The sequence below is a fragment of the Chaetodon auriga genome, chromosome 9, assembly GCF_051107435.1.
Source record: "Chaetodon auriga isolate fChaAug3 chromosome 9, fChaAug3.hap1, whole genome shotgun sequence".
Classification (NCBI taxonomy): domain Eukaryota; kingdom Metazoa; phylum Chordata; class Actinopteri; order Chaetodontiformes; family Chaetodontidae; genus Chaetodon; species Chaetodon auriga.
In genome coordinates, this window is record NC_135082.1 from 15710700 (window position 1) to 15720000 (window position 9301).

Genomic DNA, 9301 nt, shown 5'->3' on the forward strand with positions numbered 1-9301 from the left:
AATTCAGAGTGAAAACAAGAGAGAGGGAAGAAGGAGGTGTGAGATGCTGATGAGTAGAGTGCAAGAGAGAAATTAAATGAAGAAGAGAAGAGGGGCAGAGAAAGGTAGATAGACAAAGAAAGAGAGAAAGCAGCACTGCAGGGCATGTGTGTGCGTGTGTGTGTATGCGCGCGGGCGGGCGTGCGGTGGTGAGGGACATTTTTTGGGTATGCAAGAGCTCACCCCAACATACGCACACACACCTCCTCTTTCTCCTTTTGTAGCTCTGCAGAAAGAGACAGCTCTAAACAGCAGAGTCTAATCAAAATCAAACAGCAACTATCACATCTCACACACAACCGCACAAACACGCACACGTGCACAAACACCCACGAGGAAGAGCGGCAATATATCAAGAGAGGGAAACAGGTTTTCAAATACACACTACGGGCTGCAGCGACACACAAGACATGCTGATTAGATTCTGAAAGCGCGGCTGAAAAGACGAGATAAGGGAGCGTGATTTGCTGTAGTGATGATGTTTAACTTCGGTGGGGGGGGGTTGCATACGCATCTATCAGTGAAGAGTGAGCCTTTGGTTGATCGAACATTTTGACAATCCACTGAAAAAAATGGGAAAAAAAAAAAAAAAAAACAGAGGAAAAGATGAAAAACAGACTGAAAGTTGACATTTCTAAATACCAAGGTTTGAAACTGCACTGAATGAACTCATTTGAAGGGAACAGAACGCAATTCAGTGAATAAATACAGCAGAATAAAACACAATGGCCTTGGTAATGTTAGTTCACAGCAGCCGCTGAATGGACCGTGCGGTGAGATTGGTTTGTCAGCTACTGTTTCTAAGGACAAGGATGATTCTCATTTTCTATGTCAACATAGAGGAGAAGTCCTTGAGGTGCTCAGAAAAATGGAAACATCTCCAATTACAATGACAAGTGGGAAAACTCAATTTCTGAGTGGGATTGATTGTGGGATGCAATCAAAAGCTCCTGAACAGCTTCTAAATCAGCCTTGTGGTGAGATTGGTTTGTCAGCTAAAACAGAATAGAATAGAATTCGGTTAGAGTTGTTCAGAAACCCTGAACAACAGAACCCAGCAGGCGCCTAAAGAAAACAAACCCCTGCATCTCCAACAAACTAAATTGTCTCAAAGCAAAAATTACAGAGCGAGCTAGAGGTTCATTCTCAAAGCATATCACACAAGCTTTTTCTGCAAATGGAGCTGACGTAAGTCCAGAACTTCAGTTAGTGATGGTAAGTGGAATCTCTGCTTAGGTCCTAAACAGGACAACACAGAGAAGAAGAATCGCGTGGCAGATAACTGTTGTCATCACCACATTGATTAAATGGCAAAGGGCCTGGGTAACAGAGTGAAGGACGACATCAGCTGTCTGTGAACATCAGGCCAAATGAGGTCACAACATCAATTGGTAAGGGCTCGAAGTCATCGACCAGGAGTCAGGAGAAAGATCAAGGAGGACATTCACATTCAGAGACCGTCCTTCAACAGACAGTGTTTACAGTCCAGCTCGTATGTTCCATCTGCTGAAGAAGGTTGTGGATTAATGCAAAGAGAAGCAACAAACTAGACTGTTTGTTATTGTCCTCCATTGTTATCGGGTCGTTGCTTGGGTTAAAGTGATTATTTTTTTCAGGGTTGGGGGACCATCATGGACAACAAACAGTGCTCTCTGCTGACCCATTCAACCATCCTGACCTCCTCTGTCAGTGTCTGTTGACTTTATTATTGATTCCCATGAGAATTTCCTTTCAGGATTGTTCTTTTTAAGCCCAGGTATATATCTATTCACCATCCACTGCTCATTCTTAATTCTCTATTTTTTCTCTCTTTCTTTGACTTTGTTTATTCTGACCGTTACACATCAATATACCTACTTGGCACTAAAGACTCAAGGTTCTGCTGGCTCAGCATTTGGAATTAACTGAAAATGTACTGAATGATCACTCTCTGTTTTACTTTAAATTAAAACTATGCTGCATCTTTTTTTTTCCTCAAATCTTATTTGAAAAATATTAGGAATTTAAGGATGTGTAAAACGAAGCATTAGAGAAGAAAACAAACAAGTGTAAATTGAGTTTACGATATTTTATCACATCTGCTGTAAAACATCAGCAGCATCTACAGTGATCTTTCCAAGGAGTCTAATTGGAAAGTCTTTGAGCTATTCTTCTGGCAAACACAAACAGACAGAGTAACTGAGACATTAGTGTCTCGTTGGTTTAGACAAGGAAACCAAAATAGCTTTGCGGACCTGCGCTTGCAGGGCAATAACACTAAACAGCAACAGGTTCATCACATTAGGCCGAGCGCCAAACTCTTCCAAGACATTAAGCTTGACATCATCTGCACTGCTACTCAGTCCTGTCCGGGGTGCTGTGGATCATTCTGAGTACCAGCCTACCTCTCTCTCATCATTTATTAACCATTACACATCGGACCTTTTACTAGATTGAGATGGCTGCCTGGATGAATGGATGGAGGATAAGTCAAGAAAAGGATGGGGTTAGACTAGTGTGCGGTAGTGAAAAGGGGGAAAGGTAGAAAGCATTTGACAGCAGAGAAAGGAGGTGTTGACAAGCACGGGAAATGTGGCGAGGAGACAGTGAATAATAAATTGGCTGGTTCGTTGCTGCCCGCTTATCAGACGAAGGCTGGATGGAAACTGTCATAGTCATGACCACGCAGAGGAGAGGAGATGTGGGCAATGAGAGCATAGAATTGGGAGGGAAGCAGGGAGGGAGTGAAAGAAATGAGACAGGGGGGCAATAACTGTAGGATGGAAGAGAGCGAGACAAATGAAAGTGAAGAAATTTGGAGGGTAAGATAGATAGAGGGAGGTTAGGGAGGGATAGGGAGACGGTGGGGAGAATCGAATGAGAGCAGAGAATTGGGAGGACAAAGTAGATGGAGGGGACATAGGTGAGGAGGGAAGGAAGGAGGGAGGGGGTAGATGGAATGAGGGAGCGGGGGAGTGGAAAATGACAGGAACAAGAGGGACAGAACAGAGGGAGGGAGAGCAAAAGAGCGAGGCAGGCACAGCAGAGATGGAGTAGAAGGAGGCGTGAAAACGGCACCTGGTCATTAACCGGCTCAAACAGTTTCAGTGTCGTCTGAGTCATCAGAGCTAACAGTTTTTATTTAATGGACTGAGGAGTGCAGGAGACGAGCTCAACGATCCTGACAGACGTGAGAATGAGGTGCCGCACTGCTGAGATCAGCCGATCCCTGCCGCAAAAAGTCAATCACATGTCAGTTGTCCTACATCAAAGCCAAACGTGTGCCCGCTGCTCCTGCGTAGACTACAAACCACAGAGTCCGAGCAGTGCAACAAGGCCTGCCTGCAATCACCGTGCAGCGAGTGAGTAAACACTGACAAAACCATTCCGCCTCTGGAAAGGCATGGTGCTACAAATGCTGATTCATATCATCACCACTTAAAGGATCATTTCACACAAATTTGAAAAATAATTACCTCGATTAGTGTCAAGCCATGCATAGTCTTGGCTTTATTTGTCCAGGGTTTGAGATCAGCTGCAGTATCAGTACGATGGAGGTGAATGGAGTTTAGCCTGTGATGCAAAAACAATCAGTGGGACTATTTCTTCAGTACAGAGCTGAAGTGATGAATTGATTGTTGGTTTGTCGATCGAGGAACACTCAGCAGCAACACTTTCTATAACGGTCATGTATTAAACAAAATGCAAGAAATTCTGAATATCTGCTGGTTTCTCAGAGCTCCATGATTGCACGATGATAATCTGTGGGATTTGGACCTCAATCTGTAATCAGTATTTTTATATGAAAAATGAATCAAGGGCCCCATGCAGCTCTACAGAGCAATCAAGCACAGCCTCGTTTTGCTTTCCTGCCAAATGTCCGAATGTTTTGGTTCACTCTCAGTGCTCTCATGTGTGTTGTTTCCAGATGTAGCTGTTTTCAGTGGAAAAGCTTTATAAACCTGCTGACCACTACCTGACCAGCATCAAAAGGATAACAAAGTTAGCGACCAGGTGGTGAACATGTTGGAGCATCTAGCAGCTTGAGGAGATTGTGGAAACCAAAAAGACCAAAAGGAATGAGAACTGGACTTACATCTGCCCTGAGCCTGGACCTCAAAGCAAGATTAATGGTTATCTCTGGTCCTAACTCTGGTTACCCAGTATCACAAAGTCAGTTCAGCCAGTAGGGTGGCGTCACGACCCTCCTCTGCCTTTGACTGGTGCGTATGCGTTGCCTTTGGTGGTTGGGTTGGTTAGCTTTAGGTCAGTTAGCCATGCAGCTAGTGGCTTCTTTAAGCAAACGATGGGGGCAGGTTCCCATCTGAGGGCCAATCTCCTGTTTCTTTTTTATACAAATTAATATGCAACAGAAAAATAGAATGAGCCAATGACATACGTTTCACTAAAATGATGGCCACATTTTACACATTACACCTTTAAGATCCAAACCTGCGACCAGTCACTGACCAATAAGATCAATGAAAAAAAGTTTCCATGCTAATCAGTAAATTAGCATGCTAACATGCATGTGGTAAATATTATACCTGCTAAACATCAGCAGGTTTTCTTTGTTATTATGAGCATGTAAGAAAATCAATGAAACATGCTAGCATTTAGCAATAGCCTCATGGGTCCTCATGGGTCCGCGAGCATGGCTGTAGACTTTTAAGCCCTTTGTTAAATGTATTTTCAGTAAGTGTCACTAAAAGTCATTCACAGAAATCTCAGTGACATCAAAAGCCTGACAAAATAAACCAAAACCATGTGTGTAGCTCCATGCCAACAAGTAATAAAATCTTCTTTTTCATACACTAATTTGAGTGAGATGACCCTTTATTTGATTCAAAACAAGATGGCCGGCGACTCTCCTGTACTGGTGGCCACTTCTAACACATTGATCATTGATAACAGTGCTATATGTGAAAGAACAGGGCCCTGTATGGGTGAGGCTGTACTGGTCTGAGCATTCCCTCCATGACAACAGTCTCTTCAAGGCCACGGCAGCAACAGTGAATCTTTATGAGCGACCGCCCACATACTTTATGTCACCTGTCAGGATGTGGAAAAACTCGACTTTGCAGCCACCATCTACATCGAACCTACTCCCTGTGGTCGACACACAGATGACACATTTGGCAGAGCTCTTTAAAGCCAGCCTGAGGTGAGCACGGGACACAAACCAGTACAAAATACACTAACGCCAAGCTGTTTATCCACTCATTTTGCACTTGGTTGAAATATTTACTTTTTTTTGGCATAAACATTTTACAGACAGCATCACCTTGCCTGTGGGTGCTGCTGTGCTCGAGCCCTGTCGCCCTCAACGACTATTCCTGGATGCAGATAACTAGCACATGACACACCAGGGTGTTAGCTTCTTCAAAAGCGCAAATGAAAATATTTTTCTGCTAACTGCAGCAAAGTCTTATTTCTTCAGCTAATACCTCAGTGGTTTCTGTGAACTGAATACAAAAACACCTCTATTGACTCTCCCCCTCTCAGTCTCCTGTTTCCTCCTTCCTCAGCAGATGAGAGTGATGGAAGTGTTAATTGTATGCAGCTTGGGGATTGATTACAGCATCGGTGGGGGGAGAGCGGTGTCTCCTCCCCTGAGAGCCTTTTCCATATGAATTATAATGCATTATATTTTGTATTAAACGCGCGCTGTGTCCCCTATGGCACATTAAACGTGATATGACAGCACTTTGGAGTCAAGCAGCAGTACACATGCACAAGTGCAGAGCACACACAGTGGGGAAAGCACACCCACGCACACACTAATATCCACATCAAAGCCTGTGTGCACAGAGATGCACGTGTGCTTACTCTCATATGTACAAAGAGTGAGGCCATGCACGCACACACCTCTCATTTGTCTTCCTTCCCTGCTCTCTTTTCCCATGTACTCGTTCATCCTACTTTCCCTCCTTGTCGTCTCTGAATGCAAAAAGTGCAGCCAAGTCCCCCTGACTTAAAGAGGGAGGACCCTAAGCGAATATCTGATGAGAAAGAAGGAGCTATTGAATATTTCATTAAGCACTTATGACCAACACCTCAGACCTGAGTCCTTGTGGCCGATGCAGGCGAACCCTCAGTTTGAAAATCCCCCTCATCGTTCATCAAGCAGCAGAGGAAGAGCTGCTTCATTAGCATGCACTTTGAGTTGCTGAATATTTAATGTTTCATTTGGTTAAGACTCATCTTCACTTCTGTTCTGATCAGCTCTGACAATGAGGGACTACAATGAGGAGAAATAAGAGGAATGTGGCGCCCTCTGCTGTGCACTCAGAGACTCATATATGGGAACAAAAGCATGAAATACTGAGGTTTGGTCAAAAATCTCATTTTTTAAAACAGAAAATCAGCCATGACACTTAAATGAGAGCTTCTAAATAATAATTACTGATGTTAATGTTCAGATATAGTGAGACACATTAAAACTTGGACATTTTAAGCTGTTGTCACTGAATAACTGCTTCGAGTTTCACCTTTTGGAATTGAGCTCTTCCAGGCAAACAGACAGGAAGGAGGAGAAGGATGATTAAGATTGCATGTTCCTCCTATTCCCAACAGGAGAGCGCTGAGACTGAGCACATCTCAGCACATTTGAATTTTCTTGTTTTGTTCCTCCAGGATCAGGAAGTGCGGCTCCATTATTGGCTGCAAACTGGACACTTTTGAGGAGGTGGTGGAGAGGAGGACACTCGACAGACTAATATGTATTCTATGCTATAATACATATTATATAACTATGTTTAGTTTTACTTAGTTATATTTTTATTTTCATTTTTATTCCTGTTTATATATTTTGTTACTTTGCTTAAATTATTGTGTATACATCCTGTGTTTGCTGTATGTTTAATTGCTACTGCAACAAAATTATTTCCGAAATTGGGATCAATAAAAAGACCATCTAAGTCTAAGTCTAAGGAAAGTTTCCTCTGAGTTTGTTTGTGATTGCCAAAGAAAACCCAGGAACAAATGGAGAAAAGTTTTAAGTAGATTTCTGAGGAGTTTTTTTTTTTTTTTTTTTAAGGCATTTTAACATAGTGGGAGGCGGTAAAACAGACAAACAATGGGATGCAATACAGGTGATGAGTTGGATTTAAACTAATACAGCAGGAGATTCAAGTAGCTGGAGGCTTCCTTGTCTTACTCTGGCTGGAGAAAAGAAGGGATTCAGTTGTATTCTCCAGCCAAAGACTGTTTTGTTTGCTGATAGCTGCCATCAGGTGCCATCATGTGCCCAGACCACCACAGAGCACACAGCTCTGCATCCAGGCAGGTTGGATTTGTTTGCCAGTGGGAAGCACCTGAGGGCAGGCTGCATGGATAGGATAAGTGAAATCATGCAGGCTGTTTACAGCCTGGCACAGCTTGACAGGATGTTTGCAGGGTTTTCAGAGACGACAGGGAGCTGAGGAGAAGTTTAGGGTGAAGGCAGTGCGGAAAGTGACAGACAGTCAGAGATGAACTGGGAGGAAAACCAAAGTGATGAAAGGGATTTGGTTTAATCAATCTGCAGCGAAAAGAAGAAGCGAGCAGAGCTTAAACGAGGTCTGGAAACTCCAGCCTGAGGTTTCTGTGAAGTAGAAACAAACAAATCGGAAATTTTTGCAGGTGGTTTAAGATTATTTACTGATATTTTTGGCTTTAATACATATTTGGTACAAGAGATTGACAGGAAACATGAAGGATAAACGGCTGTGGATACAATGAAACAGGAGGCATCTTATTTTAAATAGTTTTTATACATTTTAAACAGCTTTGGTTCTTCACCATAAAAAAATGTTCCATAATTCAACCTTGTAACTGAAATACACTGATTTGTTCACATTAGTCTTGACCCTTTGCTTCTTTACAATGCATGTTCCTCTCAAATCATATTGATTTCATCTAATTTTAGACAACTTTTGGATACTTTCATTTGATTTGACCTTATCCATTATTTGTGCTGTTTGAAGAGCTACCAACCCTAACTTCAATAACTTTAATAAAGACGGGGTTCTTTGGTAAAAGTGATAAGTAGTGTTGTTGACAGTCTTAAAAATGCATCAGAAATGACTGTGAAATAGATCATTTTTACGTTAGTGTGGATTGTCTATGATGTTGAGATGTGAAGGACAGTTATTAAAAGAAAACATAATGAAAAGATTCACTTTTATCTGAGTCCTCTGTCTTTTCTTCTTCCTCTCTTCAGTTCTTTTCTTACAGATTTCAAAGAGAAAACACGATCAGTTTAAGATCAGAATGGGATTCAAATCCTTTGATTTGACTTTTTGTGAGCTTTACTGCCAGCGCTCGAGAGTTGAAAATGACATCTGATCTGATTAGTTAATCAAATTTCCAAGATGGCCCCACATTTACTGTGATTATATATTTTTTTTATTGTACTTTACTGTTCTATATATGTTTTACTGTGTGATATTTTTTCTACTATGAAGTAATGTAACACCACTGTATTTTATGATCCATATCTTGCTCATGTGCCCATTGTGAAATTATTCTTCACAAGGCAATATAATCTTTATACTTTTTTTTGGATATAATGTACATATATATAGTTGATTTTATTTTATTTTGTATCCTTTTTATTGTCTGTTTGCTCTTTCCTACACCACCTTTTTTATTCTTCCTGTCTGTAACAACTAAATCTCCTCGCCATGGGATCAATAAAGTTTTATCTTATCTTGCCAGCATATATGATTTTACCTCCGTTAACCTGTATTTTCTCAGTGCTACCAGCAGAGGTCAATGCTGCTCTGACAGTCATTCTACACAGAGCCCAATCCTTCCTGAGTATCTGTGTTTGCGCTGCCTTTCGGTACACTGAACACACAAAACCTCAGTATCTTCTCCTTCGACACTCGAGCAGAGGCTGGTGCAAAGTGGAGAGAAGAGGAGGAAAAATATTCTCTCTCTCTCCTCAGTTTATTACTGTCGCTCTTAAACTGTCCTAAAACGCTGACTGTTAAAGGTCATCTGAAAAAATGTCTGTAACTTACAGTGAAGTGTAGAGAAGACAGCCGGGCCCGTTGGCTACAGAAAGCAGTGACCATGCTTGCCCTTTAATGTCAGCTTCTTATTAAAGAAAAAGATTTGGTGGCCATGTTACTGAGTGGAAGGAGCGATGGAAAGATGGATCAATACCACAAAATTTGCACTCACTGCCTGATTTTATTTGTAATTAATCATACATGAATTCTGGCGTGAAGGTTCATAATTCATATTTGGCGTCTTTGGCTATTGTATTTTGGCCTTTACGGAAGTTGATTCATCA